The sequence below is a fragment of the Podarcis melisellensis genome (genome assembly GCF_964234715.1).
Source record: "Podarcis melisellensis genome assembly, chromosome: 4".
Classification (NCBI taxonomy): Eukaryota; Metazoa; Chordata; class Lepidosauria; order Squamata; family Lacertidae; genus Podarcis; species Podarcis melisellensis.
In genome coordinates this window covers 97,771,227-97,786,615 of record NC_138531.1, presented here as the reverse complement: position 1 = coordinate 97,786,615, position 15,389 = coordinate 97,771,227, and the positions used below count along the sequence as shown (strand labels likewise).

Below are 15,389 nucleotides of genomic sequence, written 5' to 3'. Positions count from 1 at the left end.
CAGGAAGGTAAACAGCATTTCCATGTGCTCTGGCTTCCATCACAGTGTCCCGTTGTGCCAGAAGTGGGTTAGTTCTGCTGGCCACATGACTCGGAAAGCTGTCTGTGGCCAAAACTGGCTCCCTCAGCCTGAAAGTGAGATGAGCGCCACAAACCCATAGTCGCCTTTAACTGGATTTAACTGTCAGGGGTCCTTTACCTTTTACCTTTCTCCTGCTGCTGCTACCACCTCTGCTCTCCTAATGAAACCTCCTTCACTTCTTAATCCATTCTTGATGGTGTCATTTGTAGCCCATTCTTTCAGTGTTCCTCAGCAGACCTTTTGTAGCTTGATCAAACACCAACTGATTGATCTCCTTTGGCAACTAGATCTCTGTCCATGTATCCTCATTCATGCCCACCTCTGTGCTTTTGCATGCGTTCTCTCTTTCACTGCAATGCACCCGGCTACATATTCAAATATGTAACCTTAAACTACAGGAAGCAGAGCAGGAGTGACAGGTTATGCATTACTTCATGATCTTTCACATAAACTTTCATCTGAGTCGCTTAGTACTGGGCAGTTTGTTCCAAGAGTCTTGGATGTGAGCCTGTGTCCCTAGTTGCCTCCGCAAATGTGTGTGCGCGCGTTTGTGAAACAAACTTAATAAAATGAAGTTGAATAACATGAGAGATGGCTTTCTGAAATTAGGAATGCAACTTGGATGAAGGTGCCTGAAGGGAAATATGCCAAGACACCACAGAGGGTTGATATGATGGTATTTGCCCAGGCTGCTGCCTGTGTTTATGTTACTCCTTGAAAATGTTGTTTGGCAGTTTGTGTGCATGTGCACGATTTTGGATTTTGGGGAGTCTTTGGACTGTCAACAACACAGTACCTGGAGTCTGGGATGCGGGTAGTGCTGTGGTCTAAACACTGAGCCTCTTGGGCTTGCTGATCGGAAGGTCAATGGTTCAAATCCCCACGACAGAGTGAGCTCCCATTGCTCTGTCCCAGATCCTGCCAACCTAGCAGTTTGAAAGCACGCCAGTGCAAGTAGATAAATAGTTACTGCATCGGCGGGAAGGTAACAGTGCACTTTGGTTTCCATCACAGTGTCCCGTTGCTCCAGAAGCAGTTTAGTCCTGCTGGCCACATGACCCGGAAAGCTGTCGGTGGACAAACGCTGGGTCCCTTGGCCTGAAAGCGAGATGAGCGCTGCAACCCCATAGTCGCCCCTGACTGGGCATAACTGTCTAGGGGTCCTTTACCTTTTTTTACCTGGAGTCTGTTAGTGCAGGTGCTGTGATTTATCTTTGTCCCATGTTAAGCTTATTTTTGTTAATAGCTGAGATCTGCCCCACTGCACTCCTATCCGAGAATATCTCTTTTATTTTCCATATCATATTCATTTTACTGGAGTTAGTTTTGGACATAATTTGGTTGGGTGAATAGTGAGGTGCTTTTTTAGTAGCCTTGATTTTGAGGCTGAAGATAAACGTGGGTTTGAAAGCAAGTGATCTTGACCAGGCTACTTCTTTGATGCCTAATGAACTTTCCGCCAAAGATTATTTCCACCCTCCAACTCCCGGACATTTTTTGTTTTGCAGGATCTTCTATGATACTGCTTTTATATGGGAATTTGGGAAGCTGCTACTGGGCTGTCACCAACTGGTCAAAGTCTTTTTGAAAACAAGTTTTTTTTAAAAAAAAAAATACTGGCAAGGTTCTCCTGCTTTTAACAGTTGTATAAGAAATTCCGCAGCTGATGCTTTTCCCAGTGTGGAGATTCAGTCATGAGGAAAGTTTCATCCATTGGCTACATGGGGAAATAAGCTGGTAAGGCTACAACTAAAAGGCATCAAACTGCTCAAGATGGTTCATGTCAGACGCTGCCTGGTTTTGAAGAAAGACTCTGCTTCATGCTTTTGATGCTATCCACACTGTTAGGTAAATTTAACCAATCGCTCTTCACAGGGCCATGTCTTGCAGCAAATTATGGGCGTGTTTTCACCTCTTCCTTTGTTGTTTGCTGTTTTAGCACTGTGGAATGCTGTGAAGACTTCCCTGGCCCCACAGTCATAGACGAAATACGTTTGGAACTATTTTCAGCTGAAGGATATCTTTCATCTATAAAAGGTACCAAACTTTATCCTTACTTCATCTTTGTGCGTAATTTCAACCAGTTTTTCTCCAGATCCTAAAGCACACAATAGAATGTATATCTGCTGAGAAGGGCCTTGTAAAACTCTGGTATTAACTGGGCATTTTGCAGAGATTTTGAGATTATAGTATGCAATAAGATTAAAACATTTTAAGAACCTAAGAAGAGCCGGACTGATGTCCAAGGCCCATCTAGTTCAACATCCTCTTTTCATGGTGCTCAACCAGGTGCCTACAAGGCAAGTCGGACAGGACAGCTCTCTCGCCACTTGTGACTCGCAGCAACTGGTTTTCAGATGCATTCTGTCTCCAAAAGTGAGAATAGAACGTAACCAGCATGGCTAGTAGCCATCAGTAGCCCTCTCTTCCATGATTTTTTATTAAAAATATAAAGCGATGTAGAAATGAAAAACAGTAACAATCTTCTTTTAAAGCCATCTAAATTGGTGGCGCTGTGGGTTAATCCACTGACCCTAGGGCTTGCCGATTGGAAGGTCAGCGGTTCGAATCCCCACAGTGGGGTGAGCTCCCGTTGCTCGGTCCCTGCTCCTGCCAACCTAGCAGTTCGAAAGCACACCAGCGCAAGTAGATAAGTAGATACCGCTCTGGCAGGAAGGTAAACGGCGTTTCTGTGTGCTGCTCTGGTTCGCCAGAAGCGGCTTAATCATGCTAGCCACATGACCCAGAAATACTGTCTGTGGACAAACGCCGGCTCCCTCGGCCAGTAAAGTGAGATGAGCGCTGCAACCCCAGAGTCGTTCGCGACTGGACTTAACTGTCAGGGGTCCTTTACCTTTATGTTGGTGGCCAGCAGTGCCCCCAGTGGGATTGAGTTCCATAGTTTGGACTATGTGCTGCTCAAATAAGTACTTTATTTTATCTTGTCTTGAATATTTCAACATGCAGCTTCCTTGGATGTCCACGAGTCCTATTGTTAAGAGAAAGGGAGAAAAACTCTGTCCGTTTATTTCAGGATTTTGATAAATGAGGGTGATATAAAAACACAAAAATACATAACATAGTGACAAATGAAAAAATAGCCCACTCCCAGTTTAAAAGGCCACAGATTCTTTAATTATGCAAAGGCCTGGCAGAAGAGGAATGTTTTTGCCTGGCACCTAAACACATTTCACTTCTTGGTTCTTTTGTGAAGCTCGGGAGACCGTTCTCTGTGAATTTGAGATTTTGAATCTGTGAACTGAATTGAGCGTCGTCACCTTTCTATGGTTGGAGAAGACCTCTTGCCTAGGGACGGGCCTGCTGTAGATCTTTTGCTCGGCAGCTCACAGATCATAGAATCATAGAGTTGGAAGAGACCACAAGGGCCATCGAGTCCAACCCCCTGCCAAGCAGGAAACACCATCAGAGCACTCCTGACATATGGTTGTCAAGCCTCTGCTTAAAGACCTCCAAAGAATGAGACTCCACCACACTCCTTGGCAGCAAATTCCACTGTCGAACAGCTCTTACTGTCAGGAAGTTCTTCCTAATGTTTATTAGGATGCAACGGAGACAGCCTTCATGTTGAGAAGGAATTGTCTACATTGTGTTTAAAGGTAAAGGGACCCCTGACCATTAGGTCCAGTCGCGGACAACTCTGGGGTTCCTGTGCTCATCTCGCTTTACTGGCTGAGGGAGCCGGCGTACAGCTTCTGGGTCATGTGGTCAGCATGACTAAGACACTTCTGGCGAACCAGAGCAGTGCACATGAACACCACTACATTGTGTTTAGGAAACATAAAAGAGAAGATGGCCTAGGCTGCTGGGTGACTTGGCATGAAATAAATAAATGGGTTAGGATCACAAAGTGAACCAGGGGAGGCAAGCAGAGGGTCTTCTCGGTAGTGGCGCCCGCCCTGTGGAACGCCCTCCCATCAGATGTCAAAGAGATTAAACAACTACCTGACATTTAGAAGACATCTGAAGGCAGCCCTGTTGAGGGCAGTTTTTAATGTGTGACATTTTAATGTATTTTTAATCTTTGTTGGAAGCAGCCCAGAGTGGCTGGGGAGACCCTGCCAGATGGGTGGGGTACAAATAATAAATTATTATTAGTAGTATTAGTACTATTTATTTGGAAAAGAACAGGAAGCCAGTGGAGCAGCAGCTAGGCCACTGGTCTCTACTGGGGGATTTTGACACTTGCTGCTAGGCAGATGGTTGAACATCATATCCTAGAACTTCATGTATGGGAGAAGTAGGGGACCAGTGTTCCTCCAGACATTGCTGGACTCCAGTTTCTGTGAGCCCCTGCCAACATATCCAGTGATCAGGGATTATCGGGAGCTGTGGTCCAGCCATGTCTGGAGGGCCACAGGTTTCCCACCCCTGATGCATGGCTTTCTGGTGCCCAGGCTTTTCTCTTTAGCTCTGCAGGGAAAATGACTTCAGCTTAGCTCATCTGTTTGCTCTTCAGATCTTGCTCCTGAGCCTCTGTAGATCACGTGATTTGGTAGCTACTGCTCAGCGTGAAACCAAACCCTCTGAAGCAGCACCGTCCTTTCTCTATGCGGCTTTTGAGCAATTTGCTTTGTGGGTTTTTTTCCTCTTTTGAAAACGAAACATTTGAAGCATAAGATTGTCTGATGGGTTTTGGCAAGGATTGGGAGAAGAGCGCGGTCAGTCCAAAACTTGAGTACATAAATATCTTCTCAAATCTAGTGCAGAATGAAGGATGCCGAGAGACCTTATTGAATAGAGCCTGGTGGGTGACCAGCTTAGTGATTTCCTATTTCCTGGAAAAGTGCAGCAGGCGTCTCAGCAGTGGGAAATCTTTAAGTGGCTGGGATGAGATTAGAACAAGAGGTTTGCTCGCTTGTACCTGCTTTTTCATGGTGCCTTCCCACTGAGCATGTCCTACATAGTTCTGCCTTCAAAAGCCTGGCTGGAAGTAGCAGCTCTTTATTTCTGATGTATAATTTACTGTGTTTTTCCTGGCGCGCCAGCCTTGTTTGTATTGGTAAGTGTGTGTTCTCTGCATACAGCCTGCTGACAATTTTGTAGGCTGAACATGCTGTGCTTGAATATACCTGGGTCTTTGTGAAGTGCTTTTGAATCACAAAGTTGAGTTAATAAGCTGGGTCGTCTTAGCCCATAAACGCTTCCTGTTTCCATTGGCCTTACTTTTGTTAAATAGATACCAAAGTTGCAAGTCTGGGTTCCTTCAGGATAATCCCATGGACATCGTATGACACGCTATCTTAGTTAAAAGAGGACCCCCCCCCATTCTCTAAAATAAAATCCAAAGCCAGCCTCAGAACAAGGTTTTGGGGCTCCTTATAGCTTGTCATTCTTGTTTTGTGGCGTCTTTTAATGCCAGGCTGTCATGAAATCTGAAAGTTTTTGAGCCACTGCAAATTATTGTGATTAAGTGCCTCCTCCAGACATGCCCCATAAATGCTGTGGGTCAAAGAAACAAGCCTTTGTTATTTAGTAAGAGGCAAATTAAGATTTCAGCTTTCTTGGCAAGTCCTAATTTAAATTTTAGACAGCTTACGTGGGAGAGCCACTGAGATGCGTTGCCTGAGAAAGACAAGCAAATGCGGCAGTGCCTGTGAGAGATGAGTGAATGCTGAAGCTTGAGTCCAGGGTGGGGGACCTTGTCCCACCTGAGGGCCACATTCCCTTCCAAGGAAGCTTCTAGGGGCCATATGCCTGTAGTGGGCAGAGGCAAAAAGGTGGTGGGGGATGTGATTTGTACAGTAGACTGTATTGCAGCCATGCGTAATTCAGGTTTCTACACCCGCCCACCTCTTTTCATCAAGGCAAGCAGGAACCATTATCACGTTATGAGAATACATTCTTGCTTGGCAAAAGCACCTGAAGATGTGGAAAATGACCTGTGTGGCCTCGGGATACTTCCAAGGCCTGACTAGAGAGGCCTGCATTTGGCCCCTAGGCCTGAGGTTTTCCACTGCTGTATCAATAAATAAACCTCCTGTCTGGGAGCAAAACAGTAGAGCGGGCAGGAAAGACTTTTGGAACACTCTTGGCATCTTCTGTAGATTTTTAGATTGCTCTTTAGGATTTTGACCTGGGTTCGCATTCCCATCACTAAGTGCTTTGGAGGCAGGTGCAGGTAGCTAAAGGTAAAGGACCCCTGGACGGTCAAGTCCAGTCAAAGGCGACTATAGGGTTGCAGTGCTCATCTCGCTTTTCAGGCTGAGGGAGCCAGTGTTTGTCCACAGACAGCTTTCCGGGTCATGTGGCCAGCAGGACTATACAGCTTCTGGCTCAACGGGACACTGTGACGGAAGCCAGAGCGCACAGAAACGCTGTTTACCTTCCTGCTGCAGCGGTACCTATTTATCTACTTGCACTGGTGTGCTTTCGAACTGCTAGGTTGGCAGGAGCTGGGACAGAGTAACAGGAGCTCACCCCATCACTGGGATTTGAACCACCAAACCTCTGATCGGCAAGCCCAAGAGGCTTAGTGGTTTAGACCACAGTGCCACCCGTGCTGTGCATGCTCACGCAGGCAGACACAACACCTAACTTACTCCCATGTTGAGTTTCTTGGAGAAGGCAAGATAAACTAAATACTCTCTCATAATGTATTTTTTTTAATAGGTAAGACACTAAGGGATATAAAACAGGAGTCATCTCCAGGTTGACCTCTGTGGGGAATTGTGTTCTTCCTGATCCTTTTATTAGGAAATGCTGGGGATTGAACCTGCATTCAAAGCTTTGCCATTGACTCATGGTCCAGCCAAGAAGGCTTATGGCCTCTTCACCCACCCACCCACCCACCCACACACACACACACACCCACACCATGCAGCAGCACATCCATCTTTTATTCCGCAGGGAAATGAGGCCAATCCTAGCTTTTGGGTTTGAGTACTGTGGGTTAAAGCCTCAGCGCCTAGGACTTGCCGATCGAAAGGTCGGCGGTTCGAATCCCTGCGGCGGGGTGCGCTCCCGCTGCTCGGTCCCAGCGCCTGCCAACCTAGCAGTTCGAAAGCACCTCCAGGTGCAAGTAGATAAATAGGGACCGCTTACCAGCGGGAAGGTAAACGGCGTTTCCGTGTGCGGCTCTGGCTCGCCAGAGCAGCGATGTCACGCTGGCCACGTGACCCGGAAGTGTCTCCGGACAGCGCTGGCCCCTGGCCTCTTGAGTGAGATGGGCGCACAACCCCAGAGTCTGTCAAGACTGGCCCCTACGGGCAGGGGTGCCTTTACCTTTACCTGTACTCCTATCACATATCTGTGAGCCCCCCCCATTTTTTAGCTATACGCGTAAAGAATTTTAGGTTTCCGCCTTAATGTGTGCAGCAACCTTAACGATTTGCGTTAGGATATTTTGGGAGGTGTGTGAAAGAGACAGAGCAGGTAAACTGTTGAAGCTCAGGGTGGATCTGAATACGCTTTGCTCAAAAGTGGACTTTGAGGGGAAGATTAAGAAGAGAGAAAGGAAGGCTGCTGTAAAGAGACTGGAATTAAAGGCCGAGGCAACAAGGGATGTAAGGGGAAGGAAGGGGCACAGAGGTGGAGAGGCTTAAAAGTAAGCTGATGGGGAGCTCAGAGGCATTCTGAATGGATTAGAGATGTGGGAAAGGCGGAGGGAAGACCAGGCAGAGAGGATGTTGCAGTGGCAGAGTCAAGAAGAAGTTTGAGGGAGGAAAAGGATCCAGCAACATGAGCAGATTTCCGAGAAAGTTTGGGCTGGAGGAAACATTTCAGATCTCTGGGTTCCAACAAGAACTTGTAAGATGCTAGGAAGGAAGAAGGCATTTAGGGTTGCTCTGGTAATGGTCCAACCAATGAACCGGTACCGGACAGAAGGAAGACAGACAAAGGGAATATCTGTGGTGTGGTATGAATGGTGCCAATACTAAAGGGATACCATTGCTTGATTACTACAACAAAATGAAGAGATGCATTCTTTCTGAATTGCCCTTCTTCAGAAAGCGCCCAGGGCAATGCACATCAAACTTATGGACAAAGCACTAAAATGCATGAATGAATTATATCTGTAGTAGATCAGTTAAAACAGAAATACATACAGTGATAAATAAGAAGTGTATTCTTCACCAGCAAACTGCAAAATTGTGGGCAGCTGTTTGTCAGTTGGTGTTTGCTACCCAACAGTCCCTAGTCATTTCCAACTAATTCCTTTCCAGCTAAATGAGCCCAGTCTTGCCAACTCAATTGTCCAATGGCTCTGGAAGTGCATCTGTCTCAGGCCCACACCTCTTAACTCAAGGTAGTAGGGGAGACTGAACTTGGGGTACCATGTACATGCACAGCAAGGATCCTTCCCATTCCCCTTTAACCATTGGATGTAAAACAAGCGGTTTAGCTCTAAACCAGAAAAGTATCTACAAGAGCTGATTTGCATGAGAGTCAGTTCAGTGGAGTTTCGTGGGGCATGTCTTAGTAGATCAGGAACATTCTGAAATAAATTTTCTAACCATTATGCATTCCATATAGTAGATGAGATAGTCTTTGAAATTGCTCTCTATTTTTAAGCCTTAGGGCTTTTCGGTGTAATTTCCACTGTCAGTTCAACCTTCTTAATTGTTGTGGCTCCTAGGTAGGAATATTGGGGTTTTTTGTAGACCTTTTCTTCAGTCTCCTAACAAAGTAGCTATTGGAATTTTGCCAGGTTGTTAGCCCCAAGTGTCTTAGCTTTCACGTGTAAGAAGGAATGGCACTGTCAGATTTGTTTAATCCCTATTTTTAGCAGACAAAGAAATTAGTTCTGTCTAGACTCTAGGGCTCTAAAGTTGCAGCTTTTAAGGAGTGCCATAATTTGGGGAATCCCCTCTCCCCATTCTCTCTTCTGTAAAGGGGCTTTGAGCTGCCAAACCTGTTCTGACTGTATTAAGGCTCTGTATATTACCTATTTAATAAGAATAATTTATTCTGCCTTCCCAGGTAGCAAAGCTGCTTTTAAGGCCACTAGCAACATACCGGTGTTTCAACATTTAAACAACTAAACAGGTGCTTACATATGCACACACTCCAGCATGGCAGATAATTAAAACATCAGAGCTGTCGTAAAATACCAGTGTTAATAAAAAACACTGAAGAAAGCTGTCTTCTTTAGGTGGTGAAAGCCGAAAAGGAAGGAACCAAATGCACCTGGCACTGTAGAAAACCCAAGAATGTCTTGTTCCATTCGAAACAGCTATGAGGTTTTCAACCTTTCGTTTACCCATAATGCTGAAGTACGTAGGACGATGCCTTATACCAGGGGTCAGCAAACTTTTTCAGCAGGGAGCCGGTCCACGGTCCCTCAGACCTTGTGGGGGGCCGGACTGTATTGGGGGGGGGGAATGAATGAATTTCTATGCCCCACAAATAACCCAGAGATGCATTTTAAATAAAACCACACATTCTACTCATATAAAAACATCAGCCAGGCCCCACAAATACCCCGGAGATGCATTTTAAATAAAAGGACACATTCTACTTATGTAAAAACGCACAGATTCCCGGACCGTCCGCAGGCCGGATTTAGAAGGGAATTGGGCTGGATCCGACCCCCGGGCCTTAGTTTGCCTACCCATGCCTTATACTGAGTCAGACCATTGGTCCTCCTAGCTCAGCATTGTTTACATTGAGTGCCAGCGGTTCCCTAAGGTTTCAGAGAGATGCCTTTCCCAGTCTTTCTGGGAGATGTTGGGATTGAACCTAGGACCCTTAGTCAGCTGCACAGCAAGCTGCTGTATAGGGATGGCATTGCATGCAGCTGCAGTTCGTGCATCAATGCCACAGCTGTGCCATTGGAGCTGCTTTCATGGTTTCCCCCCACTTGAGCTCCATCTTGACAGGAGGGTAGTGACGACGGGGGAATTTATCATGCAAGTGGTTCTAGCTATGTAGTTCTGGAATTTGTGGAGCTCCGGTGGCGCTGTGGGTTAAACCACAGGGCCTAGGGCTTGCTGATCAGAAGGTCGGCGGTTTGAATCCCCGCGACAGGGTGAGCTCCCGTTGCTCGGTCCCTGCTCCTGCCAACCTAGCAGTTTGGAAGCATGTCAAAGTGCAAGTAGATAAATAGGTACCGCTCCGGCGGGAAGGTAAACGGCGTTTCTGTGCGCTACTCTGGTTCACCAGAAGCGGCTTAGTCATGCTAGCCACATGACCCGGAAGCTGTACGCCGGCTCCCTCGGCCAATAAAGCGAGATGAGCGCCACAACCCCAGAGTCAGCCATGACTGGACCTAATGGTCAGGGGTCCCTTTACCTTTAACTGCATGAGATCTCAGCCGAGAAAGCTGCTCCTGTTCACCTGGAGGCTAAAAACCCCAGTTACCTCAATCCCAAGGTGAAAGGCAACTCTGGGATCGCCTACAGCAGGGGGTCAGCAAGGGTTACCTCGCCTGGGCCAGTTCACTCCCACGGAGATCGCTCCGTGGGCCAGATGCGATTTCCGGTGCCATGGAATCGAGTCCCCGCTCCACGCTGCATTGGTTTAACAAAGCAGGGACTCGCCGAGCAGGCGGCTTGGTTCAGGGGCGGCTTGTGGGCCGTTTAAACGACTCCCATGGGCCGCAGGTTGCCAACCCCTGACCTACAAAGTCAATATACAGACAGGCTCTTCTGCTGAGTTTTTTCTTTGAAAGCATCTCCCCACACCCATCTTTCCATAGCAAATTATTTCAAATGATATCAGAGGACCAAGCTTGTTGCTCCCTGTTCTGCTCAGTTGGAGTGGAAGAGCAAGGTTCTGTTTCTGCTTTTTCTGTGCAGCTTTTGCAGACACTAGGGAAGCCTGGCTAGTCTGCCAGCTGAGTGCAATGCATCCCTGAAGTGTTTGACTCCTGTTGCTGTGACTTTTGGTCTTAAAGTCGGAAGGGAGAGGGGCAGAGTCTGTGGGTGTCAGTGCCTCAGCACCTACTTGCCAACCTCTATGCTTACCAAAGGGGCAGAGAGGGAGAAAGCACAGCTGGCTGCCGGCCCGAGAATCCTGCTGTGTTTCCTGATTGGGAAGCTCAGCAGGCTACATCTAGTGATTGCCAGGGAGGCTGCAGCCGGCCCATGTTGAGCTGTATACCTGGGTACAAACGCTGCAAGAGCACTGCTAGATGTGCTTCACGGTTCCAGCTTCCTGTGTCCAATGGTGTGTGCTCAGATTATTATTATTTTATTTATTGCTTGCCTTTCACTGCAAGGCCCCAGGGCGGCTTGCAGTATTAAAAAGAAGTTCAAAACACATCCACAAGCATATTAGCTGTGATTTCTGGAATAGCTGCTTCCCTGCCTTGCTGGCCTTTTCCCACCTGGCCTTGCAGAGTAGGGCCCTGACTGACTCCAGCTACAAAAGCTGAGGCTGCTGAACAGACTCTTCCTGTTCTATTGCATAGGGGTTTTTTTGTTGGGGAGGGGTTGTTGCTGTTATTGATATAAAGTGATATTCATCCATTGATGTTTGATTTGATGATTTAATTTGTTAGTTTATGCTACCTTTATTTTGTACCTTAGTCATGATTTATGTGGAAACTACAGTGGTACCTCAGGTTACAGACGCTTCAGGTTACAGACTCCGCTAACCCAGAAATAGTACCTCGGGTTAAGAACTTTGCTTCAGGATGAGAACAGAAATTGCACAACGGCACCACAGCGGCAGCGGGCTGGCCCCATTAGCTAAAGTGGTGATTCAGGTTAAGAACAGTTTCAGGTTAAGAACGGACCTCCAGAACGAATTAAGTTCTTAACCCGAGGTACCACTGTGTTCAATTTGGTTGTGTACTTTTTGATGTTTTATTGTTCACGACTAATTGAGGTTTTGAAATTGGCATATTTTTTCATGTCGTCAGCCTCCCTGAGCGTGGTTTTAACTGTTGAAAGGAGGCATACAGATAAGATGATGTACGTGTGTAAAAACAAGATGCATCTTATGAGCCCACAAGCAGCTCACAAAGGCAACAACCACCTCCTTTTTGTCTGTCAGCAACTGGTATCCGATCGCAGGCTCGAGGTAGGATGTTCTGTGGTGGCTTGGGCCTCGCAGGGGAAGCTGACCACAGCATGCGCCATATCTGTGGTGCTGGTGGAAGCCCCCAGGGAGCAGTCTGCGATGGTTCCAGAGTGCCAGCTCAGGAGGTGGACCAGCCCATTTTACCAATTCCTTGAACTCGTTGCTTTGGGCCTCAAAGCCCAACTGATGCAATGCAACCTCTCGGAAGGAAAGTATTGGGGCTGTTTCTGTTGCTATCAAAGGGTTAAAAGAGTAGCAGAAACGCTCTAATCACTGAGCAGCTGGAGGTCATTAGGCTTCCAGGAACATGAGTCTGTATAAATAGTCCCCCTGTTTGTTTGTTCTCCCCCTTCTCCCTTTTGGGTGTGTGTTTTGCTGAGATGTGTGATTCATCGCCAGGATTGTTTTTTTGGTGTTTTGTAAATAAACCTTATTTTTGATTTACAAACCGCATGCTCCAGGACTCCTTTTTGGGAAGATGCTGCCTCTCCTGCCCTTCTTAGCTGCTGCGCGAAATCCTCTGCCGTGGTGAGACTTTTAAAGAAGGAAGTGCACTGGGCATTTACATTAAACTAATTAAAGTTTAATGGGACAGGTTATGGGTGTTTGTACGTCAAGAAGGAGATAAGGAGAGCAGTTCAGAGTGATTTATGCAAGGACTGGAGTGAAGACAGAAGCGGTTGCTGACAACGAAAGCCTCCAAAGCAGCTTGAGTCCTGCAACGTGCCTAGAAAAGTTTTAAAGAGGCACTGCGCAGTTTGTACTCGCTGGAAGACGTCTGATTCCTCAAGGAGCCACCTCAGCAGCTGGGAGACGGTCTACAGGTGTGTGAGTATCGTTCCCAAGCCCCAGGGAGGATGGCAGAGTCCCAGGAAAGTTTTACTGTCCCGTTTACGCGACTCAATGGGAAAAATTGGCAAGATTGGAAGGCTAGAGTAAGGGTTTGGTTGCAAGCAAAAGAGTTGTGGAGCTGTACTGAAGCACCGCCTTTACAGGCAGCTGCAGACGCGTCTGCAGAAGCCAAAGCAGCAGCAGCAGCTTCACAGAAACGCGACAGGAAAGCCCAAGGTCTACTAGTTTTGGCAGTGGGACCAGAGCAAATGCCTTATGTTTCTGAGTTAAAGAACACGCATGAGGTCTGGACGGTTCTGCAGCGGTTAAATTCCAGAAACACTGCGGGGGCCAAGATCCATGCTACAAGATGTTTGTTTGATTTACGTCTCCAACCGGGAGCGTGTGTGAAAGAACATATTGCCAAAATGGTGTCTGCCTTTAATCAACTAAGACAGCTGGGCATTCCTTTCTCTATGGAGCAGCAGTCATACATATTGTTGTCTTCTCTTGATAAAAGCTATGAGACTCTAGCTCTAACTTTGGAAGCTATGCCTTCAACTGAATTAACCCTTGAATACATTTCTTCTCGGCTTGCGGATGAACAGGATAAAAGGCAAAGAGAAAGAGGTTTGTCTTTAAAGGGGAGTTATGCTGTGCCTAAGAGTGTTGATGCTGAGTTTGAGCACACAGTAAATGCTTTTGCAGCTAGACACTGTTTTCGCTGTGGTTCCCCTTCCCATCTAATCAGGAATTGCACACGTGAACCTGGTCAAGACAGCAACAAGGCCGTTACCCCTAGTTACCAGACAAGGAGTTCCAGGGGACGTCGAAGAAGAGGAGGAGGTCGTGGCTACTCCCACAGCACACAGCACATGGCTTCAGCAATGGCGTTGATGCAAGGGCGTGGCCAAGGCAGCAATCTACGCTGGTTGATCGACAGTGGTGCATCTCACCACCTGGTGGCGCCATCTAGTGTACGTTTGCAGAATTGCAGACATTTGCAAACCCCTAAAGTTGTGACAATGGCAGATTCAACTAAACGTTCCTTAGAGACTGTAGGCACAGTGTTCTTAAATTGTTTGCAAACAGAAATTGATGCCTACGTGCTAAAGGGACTGAAGGGGTGTATTTTGTCTGTGTCAGAACTTGATAGAAATGGGTTTAAAACTGTGTTTGAAAATGGGGTTTGCACTATTTCAAAGAATAACGTATCTCTTTTGCAGGTGGAATGCAGAAATGGGTTATATTATTTTGAGACAAGTCCAGATGAAGTTGAACAGGTTCATGCTGGTTGTGTGAACACGCCTACCCATAATTCTTGTGTTCATTTATGGCACCGCCGTTTAGGGCATATTAATTTTCAGTATGTTAAAAGGCAACCTGAATTATCAGAAGGGTGCAAATTGAACAAATGTACTAAGTATTTGGATTGTACTGCATGCAAAAGTGCGAAGGTTCATAGATGCAGCTATCCCAGTTCAGATAGGAAATCTGACAAAGTATTCCAACTTGTGCATATGGACCTATGTGGCCCAATGCCTGTTGCTAGCATGGGAGGTTCGAAGTATGCACTGTGTCTCTCGGATGACAAAACAAAGGTTACATGGTTTTTTCCTCTCAAAACAAAAGCAGATACTGCAGAAACAGTTAAAAATTGGGTTCATGCGGTAGAACTTGAATTCGGTACTAGAGTACTTGCTTTTCAGACAGACAGAGGGTCAGAATTTACCGGGTCTGTGTTGCAGAATTTCTTTAAGAAAAAGGGAATTAAGCATCGTCTGTCTACACCTTATTCCCCCCAAGAAGGAGGCGTGGCCGAACGTAAAAATAGGGTTCTGCAAGAGTTGGCAAACTCTATGTTGTTTGATGCTAAACTTCCTCAGAGTTACTGGGCGGAAGCCTGGCAGGCGGCTACTCATATTCTGAACCGAGTATATAATTCGGTAATTGATACTACGCCTTATTTTGCTTTATATGGGAAGAAGCCCAAAGTTAATTACTTTCGGGTGTTTGGATCTCAAGCCTATGTACTTATCCCAAAAGCGTTAAGGAAAAAGGGAAGTCCAAGGGCTAGGAAACTCATCTTTTGCGGGTACGAACCACATGCCAAATCTTGGAGGTTTGTGGACCCAGATGGGGATACTACAAGAGTGGTCCTCAGTAGGAGCGCTGATTTTTGTGAGCAGTCCGGATGGACTCACTTACACGCTAACCCTGACATTTTGAGAGATGATTTAGGCATTCATGCTGAGAAAGAAAGTCCAGAGAGTGATGAGCCAGAAGGGGATGGTGCACATGGTTCAGATGCAGATTCTGATCAGGCACGAGGTTCTTCTCCTAAGGTAGAAAAGCCAGAATCTAGGAGTGCTCCAACTTCGCCAGTCAGTAGGCCTAGCAGACAGCAAAAGCAAAGCAGGTCACCTGCAACACCAAGCCCAAGGGAGGTATCTAAACGGAGGTCTTTATCCCTAGGGGCGCGTCCAGACATA

General features: G+C 46.7%; 1 protein-coding gene across 5 annotated transcripts in view; it reads left to right on the top strand.

Moving 5' to 3' along the window:
• Positions 1-15,389, top strand: part of FAM168A (family with sequence similarity 168 member A) — a 170,518-nt gene that overhangs the window by 30,310 nt on the left and 124,819 nt on the right. For all 5 annotated transcript variants that reach the window (XM_081910140.1, XM_081910137.1, XM_081910141.1 and 2 more), the window contains exon 2: positions 2,021-2,118. The gene's annotated coding sequence lies outside the window, so the exon portion shown is untranslated. The remainder of the gene's footprint in view (positions 1-2,020; positions 2,119-15,389) is intronic.